Below are 15,919 nucleotides of genomic sequence, written 5' to 3' on the forward strand. Positions count from 1 at the left end.
TTCACGTTTGCAACAAAAAAAATAAAATACTTAGGAATAAACATAACAAAGAATGTAAAGGACTTATATAATGAAAACTATAAACCATTGTTAAGGGAAATCGAAAAAGATATAATAAGATGGAAGAATATACCTTGTTCTTGGCTAGGAAGAATAAATATAATCAAGATGGCTATATTACCCAAAGCAATATACAAATTTAATGCAATTCCCATCAAACTTCCAATGACATTTTTAAAGAAATAGAGCATAAATTCATCAGATTTATATGGAACAATAAAAAACCCCGAATAGCCAAAGCAATCCTAAAGAAAAGGATTGAAAAAAAAAAAAAAAAAAAGAAAAGGAATGAAGCTGGGGGCATTACAATACCTGACTTCAAACTATTTTATAGGGCCACGACAATCAAAACAGCATGGTATTGGCAGAAAAATAGACACTCAGACCAATGGAACAGAATAGAAAGTCCAGAAATAAAACTACATATATATAGTCAAATAATTTTTGATAAAGGGGCCAACAACACACAATGGAGAAAAGAAAGCCTCTTCAATAAATGGTGCTGGGAAAACTGGAAAGCCACATGCAAAAGAATGAAACTGTACTACAGTTTGTCCCCCTGTACAAAAATTAACTCAAAATGGATCAAAGATCTAAACATAAGACCTGAAACAATTAAGTACATAGAAGAAGTCATAGGTACTCAACTCATGGACCTGGGTTTTAAAGAGCATTTTATGAATTTGACTCCACAGGCAAGAGAAGTGAAGGCAAAAATTAATGAATGGGACAACATCAGACTAAGAAGTTTTTGCTCAGCTAGAGAAACTGATAACAAAATAAACAGAAAGCCAACTGAATGGGAAATGATATTTTCAAACAACAGCTCAGAGAAGGGCCTAATATCCAAAATATACAAAGAACTCATAAAACTCAACAACAAACAAACAATCCAATAAAAAAATGGGAAGAGGATATGAACAGACACTTCTCCCAGGAAGAAATACAAATGGCCAACAGATATATGAAAAGATGCTCATCTTCTTTAGCTATTAGAGAAATGCAAATCAAAACTGCAATGAGATACCACCTCACACCTGTTTGATTAGCTATTATTAGCAAGACAGGTAATAGCAAATGTTTGAGAGGCTGTGGAGAAAAAGGAACCCTCATACATTGTTGGTGGGAATGTAAAGTAGTACAACCATTATGGAAGAAAGTATGGTGGTTCCTCAAAAAACTGAAAATAGAACTACCTATGACCCAGCAATCCCTCTACTGGGTATATACCCCCAAAACTCAGAAACATTGATACGTAAAGACACATGCAGCCCCATGTTTATTGCAGCATTGGTCACAGTGGCCAGGACATGAAAACAACCAAAAAGCCCATCAATAGATGACTGGATAAAGAAGATGTGGCGCATATACACTATGGAATACTACTCAGCCATAAGAAATGATGACATCGGAATATTTACAGAAAATGGTGGGATCTTGATAACATGATATGAAGCGAAATAAGTAAATCAGAAAAAACCAAGAACTGTATTATTCCATACGTAGGTGGAACATAAAAGTGAAACTAAGAGACATTGATAAGAGTGTGTCGGTTACTCCGGGGAGTGGGGAATGGGAGAGGGAAAGGGGGAGGGGGAGTTGCACAAAGAAAACAAGATGGAAGGTGATGGAGGACAATCTGACTTTGGGTGATGGGTATGCAACATAATTGAATGACAAGATAACCTGGACTTGTTATCTTTGAATATATGTATCCTGATTTATTGATGTCACCCCATTAAAAAAATAAAATTATTATAAAAAAATAAAAAAAAAGAAGAGCTAACTACGCACTTCAGTTTCTCCAACTGGTTTTTATAATTCTACAGTATTTCTTCTAATATCCTTCTTCTTCTGCTCAATGGATATCAGAACATTTTATTGTCTTCAAGTCCTCCCTCAATACTTAATATGATTGAGTGCTGTAGGGCTTGAGTCTATGCAATCGTTTTTAGACCAGTACTCTTTCTAAAATGTCCTAAATCACCAACTATATGGCAAACATTTTCAAATATCTATCTGTAACTAAGTCTCAACTAAGTCCCTATACAGAATTTCCTTTTGACTTTAAAACTTAGTATATCTGAAAAGGATAACAGAATTTCTACTCATGTTTCCTGTCATAGCAAATAGCATACCAACTCCTTATTCAGGAAAATCTACCATACACACACATTACCAAGTCCAATAAAATCAATCTCCCCAATGTATTTAAGTAATCACTACATTTGTATATCCCATTGGTAGTCAACATGGTCTATGGACAAGTCCTGCCGGGGATGAGGATGATGGAGATGCAAAGATCCGACTCTGGGGACCAGGTTCAGTGACACAGATATGCTTTATTCAGGAAGTTAGCTAGCTTATATACATGGGTTCAGCCAATAGGATGTTACAGCGTGTCCTTCATAGCAATGGCTGAAAAGATCAGGGAGCTGCATCGTTGGTGCTATGTCACTTCCTTATATAGTGGGTGAGCTTCCTTCCTGGGTATGCCCACAAGGGTTCTGGGAGCTGGAGTATTCTCACAGCATTGCATCAGCCGCAGCTGCTAGGAATGTGCTCTGCGCTCCACCCACAGCTCCCCCTTCTCTTTTAATTAAGGTCAATTGGACTTGATGAATGATAGGTGCTGTTGTAGCTTCTGAATGCTACGCATTATGCAATAGAACCCTAGTAGAACTAAAACAACTATAATACCTATTATACTATATGCTAATAGATTAGCTGGATTAAACAATAAGGCAAGCTTCTGTAATGTTTGACTAGTTAGGAAATAGAACAAGGGTCTTAAACAAGAAATTCCTCCTAGGGGTCGTGATGTCATTTCCCTCCCATTGTGTTACAGAGAACTTCTAGGTGCTGTTAAACACAGTTCCATTTTGATTGTGAAAAATGGATGTAGGTCCACGCAAACCCCCTTCCCACAAAAGTCCCATAGTCCAAACACGGAACAGATGGCTTGCCATGGGCTACGTACTGCATATGATTGTATTCCATCTCTCAGCTTCCAAAACTGGAGGATTTACAGGTGTTGGAGGCATTGTCAGTGGGGTCATCTTGGGACACTGGTAGTGGCCATACATTCCTTCCTGGGATCCAAATTGGATGTGGGCTATTTTCTGGAAAAACAAGCATAACCTCTCCCTTGTGTTAGAAGAGGGTGCGGTCCCTGCCACTAAGTTGTGGCTGGGTCCTTCCAGCGTACTAATGGCAATGGGGTCGGTTGGCTATGAAGGCCTCCCCAATGTTTATAAGCAGGAGTTACTCCTTCAAAATCAAAAGTTAAATAATTGATGGTGAATACAGCACTGAGGAGCACTTCTCTGGGTGAGGCCGGGGGCATATCCCCCCTTTCTTTTTGAATTTGAAGCTTAATGTCTCTGTGTTTCCATTCTACAATGGTTTGTCCTTGGGGATTATAAGGAATGCCAAGGCAGTGTGTGATTTGCCATTGGGAACAAAAGGCTTTAACCTTTGAGCTAGAAAGGCATGATTAATAGAAGGCACAGTAAAAGCAAAATAAGGCTTATCCTCCAGATGGAGGGGGATTGAGAAAAAACAATCTTTGATGTCTAGAATTTTAATATGGGCAGCCTGTGGCACCACAGAGGGATGTGGCAAGCCTGGTTGTAAAGTGCCCATCTTTGCCATGTGCTTGTTAATAGCCCTTAAATCATGAAGGAATTTCCATTTTTCAGATGCCTTTTTCTGGATTACAAAAACAGGCGAATTATGAGGAGTAATGGAAGGCTCAATATGTTTGGCCAATGGAGTGGCTGGATGGCTTGTTGGGCCAGTTATACTCCACTAACTCCTTGTACTAAGGGTCCGGGTTGCATGGCCCAGCCTTCCTTTTTATCTTCCTCTGATTACAGAAACATCAGCACCAGAATCTGTGAGCCCAAGGATGGAATGGCCCTCTACTTGCAGGGTTAGAAAAGCCTTATTCTAGGTTAAAGGTAAGGTCCAATAGACTCCTGTGTGGAGTTGCTCTCTTATGGGTGGGGCTGAGAGCTGCCCCGCTTCCCGTTTAAAGGCTCTAGAGGCTTTCCATCCGAGCGACAATCTTGCTTCCAGTGAAATCACTTTCTACAACGGGGGCACACAGAAGGTGGCTTTTTATTGTGCCCTTGCATTCAAAGCAGGCTCCTTGTGTCAGTTGGCTTCCCTGATGGGAGACACTCAACTAGGCTGCAAGAGCAGTAGCAAGGGCCACCGCTGAGTTGCTGCCCACATCTCGGCAGGCAAGAACCTAATCATCTAGGGGCGCAGCTCTAATTGGCCCTATTGCCTGTCTACATTCTCCATTGGTGCCTTCCCACACCAATTCTTTTTTTTTTTTATATATATATATTTTTTTTCTGAAGCTTGAAACGGTGAGAGACAGTCAGACAGACTCCTGCATGCACCCAACTGGGATCCACCCGGCACGCCCACCAGGGGGTGACGCTCTGCCCACCAGGGGGCGATGCTCTGCCCCTCCGGGGCATCGCTCTGCCGTGACCAGAGCCACTCTAGCGCCTGGGGCAGAGGCCAAGGAGCCATCCCCAGCACCCAGGCCATCTTTGCTCCAATGGAGCCTTAGCTGCGGGAGGGGAAGAGAAAGACAGAGAGGAAGGAGGGGGGGAGGGGTGAAGAAGCAGATGGGCGCCTCTCCTGTGTGCCCTGGCCAGGAATCGAACCAGGGACTTCTGTACACCAGGCGGATGCTCTACCACTGAGCCAACCGGCCAGGGCCTTCCCACACCAATTCTTTAGTTAAAGCATCGACCACATCAGTGTGCATAACTTTACACTTTACAGCTTTTTGGACCCTTCCTAGAAAATCTGAAAAAGGTTCATTGGGACCCTGAAGCAATTTGAAAACTTTAAGGACCTTCCATGAGCATTAGTTTGAGTAAATGCTCATAGGCGTACTTGATCAAAATACTGAGGAGGTCCAGTAGCCTGTATGGCAAGGGAAGCAAATTGCCCTTCTCCTTTGAGGGCCTCCAGGGGGAGGTTAATACCAGCCCTTTGATTTCTTTCACCTATTATTTCACATTCCTCATTGTATAAAGTTTTCCATTGAATTAAGTCTCTCATGGTAAGGACTGCTTGGGCTAACATTTTCCAATCATGGGGACAATTTAAATAGACTCTGATATTTTCAAGTAATTGCTGAACATAGGGGAAATGAAGGCCATCTTCCTGGATAGCTTTTCTGAGAGTAACAACTGTTTTTGGTCATGTGGATACCATGCTTACAGTCATGCAGCGGTAGGGTTAATATTGACCGGAAAAAGGTGAGGGGGCTCTAGTCCTAATGCTGCATGGAAAATATCTCTTTGCTGACACATGGGGGTGTATAGGCTGGCCCATGGGTCTGCAGCAGGAACATTTGTTGAAGAAAATGGCATCCGAGAGGCTGGGCTGGGGCATTGAATCCTGGCAGGGAATGTGGAAGTAGCAACTTCTGCTTTTCCCAGTGGTGGAGCTGATGGCACAGTTAGCAATTCAGTTAGTTTCATTTCTGTGAACTCAGCCACAAACTCGAAGACTAAACTACTTTCCTCCTCAGTGGAGGGGGGGCAAATAGGGAGGTAGGGACTCCTCTCAAAGAGGAGTAGCCTGTAGGACCTTAGGGACTGGCAGAGGGTCCCCAGCAGGAGCACTGGTCAGGCAGGCATGTATCGCTAGCAGGGCAGTAGTGAGGCCAAGAGGGAAGGTTTGTCCCCCATGTACTTCAGGCAAACGGATGTGATGGATAACTCGGGCCCAAGTATCGGGGTCCCAAAGAAGCGCATCTCAGAGCCAAGGTTTGAAACTGAGAGGATTTCCCAGTAGGTACAAAGATCCTTTTCACAAACTTTAACTCGCCTACTCTGCAATAGGGCCTGCAGGGCTCGAGCCTGCGGGGCTCGAGAGTGGGGGAGGTTTCCCGTTGCAGAGGGTCACTCACCCATCCCTTGGATGCCGGTTAGGTCCCTGTCCGACATTGGGCGCCAGTTGTGGACAAGTCCTGCTGGGGGTGAGGACAATGAAGACACAAAGACCCGACTCTGGGGACCAGGTTCAGTGACGCAGATCCGCTTTATTCAGGAAGTAAGCTAGGTTATATACATGAGTTCAGCCAATAGGATGTTACAGCGTGTCCTTCATAGCCAATGGCTGTAAAGATCAGGGAGCTGCGTGGTTGGCACTAAGTCACTTCCTTATAGCAGACAAGCTTCCTTCCTGCATATGCCCAGGAGGCTTCTGGGAGCTGGAGTATTCTCACAGCATTGCATCAGCTGCAGCTGATAGGAATGTGTTCTGCGTTCCACCCACACTGGTCCCTACTGCCCACTAGTTGGTGTTCCAGCTTTTATGGTGGGTAGTAATGGAGCAATCAAAGTATAAATAAAAAGATTTAACTATAGTAAGTTATTTTATGAAGATTTATTCTGTGAACTTAGCAAAAATCCGACATAAAGTATTTGGTAAGTAATTATTATTATATGATTTAACTTGCTGTAACTCTGCTTTATAAATTTGATAGAGGCCCTGGCCGGTTGGCTCAGCAGTAGAGCATCGGCCTAGCGTGTGGAGGACCCGGGTTCGATTCCCGGCCAGGGCACATAGGAGAAGCGCCCATTTGCTTCTCCACCCCTCCGCCGCGCTTTCCTCTCTGTCTCTCTCTTCCCCTCCCGCAGCCAAGGCTCCATTGGAGCAAAGATGGCCTGGGCGCTGGGGATGGCTCTGTGGCCTCTGCCTCAGGTGCTAGAGTGGCTCTGGTCGCAATATGGCGACGCCCAGGATGGGCAGAGCACCCCCCCCTGGGGGGCAGAGCACCGCCCCTGGTGGGCGTGCCGGGTGGATCCCAGTCGGGCGCATGCGGGAGTCTGTCTGACTGTCTCTCCCTGTTTCCAGCTTCAGAAAAATGAAGAAAAAGAAAAAGAAAAAAAAAACACAAACAAACAAAAAAATAAATTTGATAGAGTAAAGTTACTTGTCTACTTTATAAATCACCATTACTATGGAACTGGTGGGCGGTTAGTAAATTTTACTACTAACAAAGATACAAAAGTGAGTGGTAGGTATAAAAAGGTTGACTACCCCTGGTATATCCTATAACCCTAATTATAAGATATATGAAGAATATTATTATTACTTATCTTCTCCAATACTACTATTCTAAAAAGTAGTCATAACCATACTGCTTAAAAATCTTCAACTCATTTTCCTAATTTAATTATTAACTTATATTCCTACACAATTCCCATCTTCTCATTTTTCACTGATTGGTGAGAGTAATCTTTTAAAAAACATATTAGAGCCTGACCAGGCGGTGGCACAGTAGATAGAGCATCTGACTGGGATGCAGAGGACCCAGGATCAAGCCCCTGAGGTTGCCAGGTTGAGCGGGGGTTCATCCGGCTTGAGTGTGGGGTTGTTGGCTTGAGCATGAATTCATAGACATGACCTCATGGTTGCTGGCTTGCGCACAAAGGTTGCTGGCTTAAGGCATATATGAGAAAGCAATCAATGAACAACTAAGTTGTCTAAGGAGCCACAATCAAGAATTGATGCTTCTCATCTGTTCCTCCTTCCTCTCTATCTGTCTGTCCCTATCTATCCCTCTCTCTGTCTCTGTCACAAAAAATAAAATTAAAAAATTAAAAAAAAACATTATATATCATATCTCTGCTAAAACTGTCCCTTCCTAGACTAAAATTAAGACTCTTAGGATCATGGCCTTTAGAGAATTATCTGATCTACCTAGGAAATTAGAGATCATTTGGCCTTTACATCTTTAACTCCCATTTTTGGTTCTTATTCACTTAACTCTGGCACCTTGGCCTTCTTTTTATACCAGAATAATACATAAAACCTATATATTTGATACTCCAAATTTCTGGAAATTCTTCATAAATTCTTAAAATTTCAACTGTTTGGAATTTGAATCTCAGATCAATAGTCATCTCTTCAAAATATTTTTTTTCTGATTTTACCACATTAACTATCCTAAACAAAACTACTACTCTTGATTCTATTATATATATTTTTCATATGCAGAAATTAAAATTGTTTTATTTGTTTTATTATTGACTCTTTGGAAACACTAAAGTATGAGCTTATAAGCATGGACATTTGTCATATTCATCTAACCTCCAAGTTTTGAAAATACAGTCTAGAACAGAAGCGCTCAATAAATATTTTTGAATGCTTATTAATCAATAGCATGTTCCCCTTCAGTATTTGCCATTTTTTCTTCTCACTTTTAAAAATACAAAGACCATCCCTATATATCTCCTTGGATCCTCGTAATCAACCATTGACATATAATAGTAATATTTTGAAACACAAATCGGAATAAGGCAACTCATTGCTTAAGTGTTTTCATTAGCTTTCTATTACTGTTAGGATAGAAATCAGCAATTGTGCTCTTTGTGAAAAGATTCTGAATGGATTGGATTTTGTCTTTCTTCTAATTTCTGTTCAGCATCCTTTCCATTAAATTCATTTTAAACCAGTTGAATTTCATTTTTCTTATTTCAAAATTTCCTAGGTAGATTATCCTTCTAAAAGCTCAATTTATTTTTATCATAGAGAAGTGGTAAAAATCAAGTATAACATAATTTACAAATAAAATAAAAAAGTTAAGTGAGTGCAACCCTAATAGTATTTTAAAGCATTTCATTTGGAAATTGAACATGCTTTTCAAAATATTCTATTTCAAATTAAGCTTTAAAATGTGCTAGAATGTGCAAAGGTAGCATTCTTTTTTCATTAGAAACTTTTGGAAATACAGTTGTATAGCGGGATATTATTTTGATAACTTTTAACTAAATGAAGAGGTGTAAAGTAACTTTTCTTAAAATATTCCTGAATTTACATGAAAATTTTTGCAACCAAACCATGTTCTATAACATGGTATAAAATTATTAGTTCTTGCTAAAATCAAAATAATATAATTTCAACATTATGCTAAAATCATTGGAACATGTCACCCATGCATTGATTTTATATATTATAAGAGCTTTTTAGCTAACTTAATCCTTAATTTAAAAAATATAATAAAATGTACAAAATTGATTATGTAAACATTAGACTGACTTTTTAAAATGTTGTGTGAATCAATTGAATAATGTCCATAGTTTCAGTAAAGAGACTGCAGGTTAAGTTATACTATGTAATAGATGTAACTGACAGTATCATATTGCTTATTTTCCCCTTTATTTCAATGAGCAAAACACATTGCATCTCCTGAAGCCAACATTATAGAGAAAACATTTTAATGAAAAAAGAACTCATTCTTGCCTGACCTGTGGTGGCGCAGTGGATAAAACGTCAACCTGGAAATGCTGAGGTTGCCGGTTCAAAACCCTGGGCTTGCCTGGTCAAGGCACATATGGGAGTTGATGCTTCCTGCTCCTCCCCCTTCTCTCTCTTTCTCTCTCTCTCTTCCCTCTCTATAATGAATAAATAAAATCTTTTACAAAACAAAAAACACCCCTCATTCTAAAGAGCAATTTTAAAGTGCAATACAAACCTTAATTTCTAGACTAAAAGTTGATGGATCTGTAAGGAACATTTTTTTGGAATTCAAATGGAAAGTAGTAAATTGCTAGAATGCTATTTGCAAAGGAGTCTGATTAGCTATAGCTACATAAAGGTTTCCTTAACAGAGAAGACAAACACTTGGTGAGAGTGAATCAATAGGGAAGCAAAGTTTCAACTGGTGTATCTTACCTCTGAGAGAGATATCCCAACAACAAAGTAAGGAATATAGGAATATCTATAGACTCATTTGTCCACTCATGGCACTTCAATATCAAAATGAGATACATTCCAGCCCTGGATCATAGGGGTCTCACAAACTATTAGTTCCCATTCTCCCATTCTATGCACTTAAAAGTTTTGTAAAATAATTTTTGAGTTTGTTGTTTTGTTTTTTCAAGATAAATGGTTCCATCTTAGGCATGAAACAGGCTGAGTGAAATAGACAGAATAAAAGGATACCAGTGTCAGATTTGCCCCCAAATACAACAGAAACTATAATTAAAAACAATTTCAAAGCTTCAAGTGTTTATTTTCTCTAAAATACAAATAACATTATATATATACATATATATATATAATTATATTGCTACATGAAGGGGTGGGTAAAAGTAGGTTTATAGTTGTGATTATGTGAAGCAGAGTTTGTTCTTATAGTATCACTTATTAATTATTATATTATTTATTTGCATTACAACTGCAGACCTACTTTGCCAGGCCCTGTATTTCTAAGTGCTTCCCATGCATTAAAGATGATGCTAAACCAGTTCTAGGTATTAATATATTTAATTATTTTTTTTCTTAAGTGAGAAGCAGAGAGGCAGAGAGACAAACTCCTGCATGTGTCCCAACCGGGATCCACCCGGCAAGCCCCCTATGAGGCGATGCTCTGCTCATCTGGGCAGCAACTGAGCCCTTTTAGCACATCCTCAAGCACCCAGGGCCAACTTCCTCCAACTAAGCCATAGCTATGGTGGGGGGTGGGGGGGAGACAGAGATAGAGAGACAGAAAAAGAGGGGGAGGGGTAAAGAAGCAGACAGTCACTTCTCCTGTGTGCCCTGACCAGGATCAAACCTGGGACATCCATACGCCAGGCCGACACTGACACTCTACCACTGAGCCAGCCAGCTAGAGCCTATTTAATTAATAAAACTGTTAAATTGGTCCCATGATTACCTCCATCTACAAAAGAGAACCAGAAAATACAGGAATTTGCTTAAGGTCACATAGCTGGTAAATGGTTGAGTCAAGTCATACCAGATAATCTAAAAACAGATGCAAATGTCACATTTATAAGCTATTGTTATGAAAAGTCTAATAGTTTCACTTCCTTTAAAGTCTCTAGGCAAATATTTCTGTTATTTGGCCTCTCTGAGTCTAGAATCATATCTTAAAATGAAGCAGCTCTACAATTCATGATTACATTTTTTTTTTTTACAGAGACAGAGAGAGAGTCAGAGAGAGGGATAGATAGGGACAGACAGAAAGGAACAGAGAGAGATGAGAAACATCAATCATTAGTTTTTTGTTGCAACACCTCAGTTGTTCATTGATTGCTTTCTCATATGTGTCTTGACCGTGGGACTACAGCAGACCAAGTAACCCTTTGCTCAAGCCAGCGACTTTGGGTCCAAGCTGGGAGCTTTGCTCAGACCAGATGAGCCCGCACTCAAGCTGGCGACCTCGGGGTCTTGAACCTGGGTCCTCCACATCCCAGTCCAATGCTCTATCCGCTGTGCCACCGCCTGGTCAGGCTCATGATTACATTTTAAGAGAACTATTTCATCCTGAAATTCTAAGCCAAATTATTTTGAAATAATATGTGTGTCTCACATGGAGACTGGAAATATTCTTATAAAATGTTCTAAAATTCCTCAACCCAATCCTCATGTATTCTAGTGAAGGTTTTGAAAGTTTAGCAAATAGAATTGCCACACGTATTTCACTTGACTTAACGTCTTTGTTCTTTGAAACATGTGTTGCCTCATTTTTACCTATTAATTGAATTTTCATATCATTTTAAATAAATTTTGAAATTAGTTTCTCCTCCAAATGAACTAAAATAAACCCAAGAGGAGCTTTACGTACTGTATCCATTCAAATTCTATTCCTTTGTAGTCTCAGAATTCTGTTTCTGACACAAAGAAATCAGTATATCACTGCATGGTTCTATTTTATTATACCATGATAAAAAAGCCCAAGAAGCCTAACTTGCTTAGTCATGGCTCTTCTGTCTAATAAATATCTACTGAGAAATGTGCAAATACAAAACTTTCTCCTTAGGAAAGGGAGGCAGGTAATTAATTTATTCCTAGAAAGCCTGTAATTATCCAGTTATCCAAAAGGCATTCTGCTGGTGGTAACCATTGTTTTTAATGAACCCACAGAGAATTTCTGAAATTAAAGTCACTTTTTAAAAATTACTATTATGTCAAAAAGTGATGGTAAGCAGATTAGGTGCCTAATTCAGTTTAAAACTACTGCCACTGAGAAATAAAGCTGTATTTGTAGTTATTTCAGTGAGATTCTAAATTAGCCAATAAAGGAGGAATGGCCAATAATATAATAAATATAAGAAGCTCAATACATTTTCCCTGACATCTATTTTAACTATGGGACTCCAATTAAGAGATAGTCATAACGAACCATACAATAATGAACCCTCTTCCCCTCTCTTATACTTGAAACATAATGATAAACAGCTGCCTGGATCCTCTAGAAAGGAAAATATAAGAAATTAAATCCTGCTTTCATTCTTCTTCATTTGTGTCTGACAATTAAAGTAATATGCTTTTATCTTAGTAAACCTAATCAAAAGCAGACCTGGCAGAGAACTGAAGGCACCAAAATGAAAATAAAAGATTCTGGCCTTAGGAAGTATTTTTGATGGAGATATAAGTTCAATTGCATAAATTGGGAGAGACCCCTTTTCATACTGTTTTCATAAACAGGCCTGTTACTAAATTAAACAGAAAATCTGATGTAGCTTCTTTCTCTTTAACATGTCCACCATTTTTCTTATCACATAAAAATCCCATAAAATATTTAGCAGTTTATAGGGCTGCAAGTTCCTCTCCAGTTACTGCCAATTTTTATTCTCAGCTTTAAGAATAGAAAGAACTGAAGACATGTTTTATTTCAAGAAATTCCAATCCTAACTGCTTAATCAAAAGCAGTTTAGAAGTTATAAAATGGGTATGACTTCAACACATATGAGCATGCTGTCAAAGAAACCCAGGTGCAAATTTTCCATGATCATTCTTAGGACTGTCATTAAGGAAGCAGGAGACTCTGAATCCAAATACACATGAATATTTTCTTTGACTTCTTGTTCTCCCTTTTCTTTTTATGTTACAGAAATAAGTCCTGTGTCTCAACATGTTTAAGAATGAAATAAATTTCTTTCTCACAAAAAGGGGGAAATTACTATATATAAATTATTTTGAAAGAGGCTTTGACACCTTTCAGTATGACTGTTAAAATATATTTACTTATATTTAAAATATGCTTTGGTAAAACAGGAATAAATATCAGTATAATCTTTGTGATTCAGCTGTGATCTATTTTTTATTGTCAATCAAATACGTCTAACATAAACTAAAAGGTACATACAGTGTTGGGCCGGGAAAAAGAGCTTTTAGTCTTTTTTAACCATCATATATTTTGTTTATTCCAAAACAAATAGTATATGTCAAGAGAACAAGTAAATAATAATATTTTAAGTACAAACTACTGTAGTATATTTGAAATATTTGGTTTAGAAATTTAGGCTACTCATTAATGTAGTATTTCCAAAACTCTTGGCATCTGTACACCACTGAACAGACCACTGGAACACACATGGTCCATAACATTTAGGTATATTAAGAAAAAGTAATTTATTGTAATGGAAAATAAAACATTATGAAATTGTAAGTAGTTTTGTGTTAGTAATGGGAATAATGTTTCCATCTTATGATAATGCATCCAGCTCTAAATTAATGAAATAGTTATAGAAGTAGAGCAGTTTGCTTAACCAGATAGTTTCTTTCTTTATAACATTCTAACTCATAATTACATGTCTTATCTTTTACTTGGAATTGATACACACATTCAGTGCCTCTGTCAGATAGTTTTATATATATATATATATATATATATATATATATATATATATATATATATATTAGGATCAAACGTGGACAAAGATATTATGGGAAGATATCTCCTTTAGGGACACTTTCAGCACTCCATAAGAGAGGGTGATGTCAAAGCAATGTCCTAAATTCTTAGTTTGTTGACTTAGATTAGTAATGGTGTTTTTCACTAAATAAGGAACAAAAAATTGCAGAACAGGTCTTGTTCTCCTTGACAAACTCCCTGTAGATTGCAATGTAAATGCAAACTAAGTTATTTATGTATTCATTCAATGGTACACATTAGGAAATCATCAAAAGTTTCTTTCCCATTACCTACCTGGCTGCCCCTGCTACAAGGTCTTGTGACATCTTCTTCATTCACTATCTTTTTGCACTTTATGTGTGATCTTATCTAGTCTCCTGAGTTGAAATATTATTTGCTTTAAACTACCAAATTTAGATTTCTAATTTCAGTCTCATTTTTGAGCTCTATACCAATATGCATGGTTACATATTCAATAATTCACCTTACATGTCTACTAGGTATCCCAAACTGGGCATTTTTAATGCAAAAATACTGAAACTTTCCCAAACTATGTTTTTATTCCCATCTAAAGAAATTGTACAGTAATTCACCTGATGTTCTTTAAAAAGTTTTATAGTCACCTTTGCCTCCTCTCCTTCAATCATAGCACATACCTAATACATCAGAAATTCTATGCACTTTTTCAGAATATGTATATCCTGAATCCATCTATGATTTTACCTCATAAATTACTCCAACCTCTGTCAAATATATATCTTCTTTATCTGGATTATTACATACCCTCCTAAGTATCACTGTTTTTATTCTTATGTTCATATCATCTTTTATCTATAAACAGTCAAATAAACTGCTTTAAAAAGTCAGAAGAAATTGCTGTTCTCTAGTTTCAACCAATCAGGGTTTCCACACTGCACTGGGTTAAAACACTATCCATAAAAAACCCTACATAATTTTTTACCATCCTTTACCATCACTCGATCTCTCTCTGAGACCTAAACTCCTACTGTGTTCTTTCTTAGTTTCTTTTTTTTCCCCACTGCCTAAGCTACTCTTCCTTGTTGTCTTTTCACTTTAGTGTTGGGTTCCCAAATTTTGCCTTGACAGAGTGGCCTACAAAATAAAATAGGATCACTTCTTGCTCTTTTGCCATATACTCTGCTTCAATTTTCTTTGAAACATATACTGCTACCTGACTTTTTATATTTATGTTTTTATTTGATAAATATGTCTTTCTTTTCAGAATATAAGCTCTATTCAGTTGTGAACTTTTATAATGTGTTCACCTCTGTGTTTTATGTACCTAGAGCAATGCCTGAATATACCTGTCACTCAATAAATACATATTAGATAAATGAATAAAAAGGTTAAGCAGAAAAAATAGTAACATAAACGGATTTGCTTTGAAACTCTTACTCTGCAATGTGGAGAACATTCTTTGGCAGGGCAAGAATTTCTATGAAGACAGAGTTACATAGGTACTGCAGTAAACCAGGCAGGAGAATTTCATAGCTTGAACTGTGAAGAAAGAAATAGAATTGAAGAAAAGCAAAAATGTGAGAGCTATGTAAGAGTAAATTAAAGAGCACAGTGATAAATTAAATATTGGGATATGAAAGAAGAAACATATGGGGTAACTTTAGATTCTTTACTGTCATAATAACTCAGATAGTTCTTGTTACTATTACAAGGAATGAAGAAAAAGAACTGTATGGGAAGGGAGTATTCATGGGTTCATTCTGACAGAAAATGAAGTCTGGGCTGGAGATACTCTTTAGTCACCTGTATATAAGTAACAATGGAGGCTATGAGCTTCGATGAAATACTGTATCTTAGAGAGACCAAGTAGAATAAAGGGAGGATCATTTAAAACAAATCTTGATGAACTAAAAAATGTAACAGATGAGTGAAGAATGATGCATTAGCCAACAATAAAGCCAGGACTTAGCAAAAGAGAAAAATAAAAAATGAGGATCATGATGTATCATGAAAGCCAATTTTTAAGAAAATAATTTTAAAAAGGATACAATGATTAATAGTGAAAACTCTGTTTTTGGAAATAGCAGGTTAGTTTATGTTTCATCTAAAAAGAGAAATTTTCTAAATTAAAAAGCTAAAAATATTAAAATATGACAATATAGTATGAAATTAAGAGGTGATAAGATTTTTCAG

Source organism: Saccopteryx leptura, chromosome 4 (genome assembly GCF_036850995.1).
Source record: "Saccopteryx leptura isolate mSacLep1 chromosome 4, mSacLep1_pri_phased_curated, whole genome shotgun sequence".
NCBI lineage: Eukaryota > Metazoa > Chordata > Mammalia > Chiroptera > Emballonuridae > Saccopteryx > Saccopteryx leptura.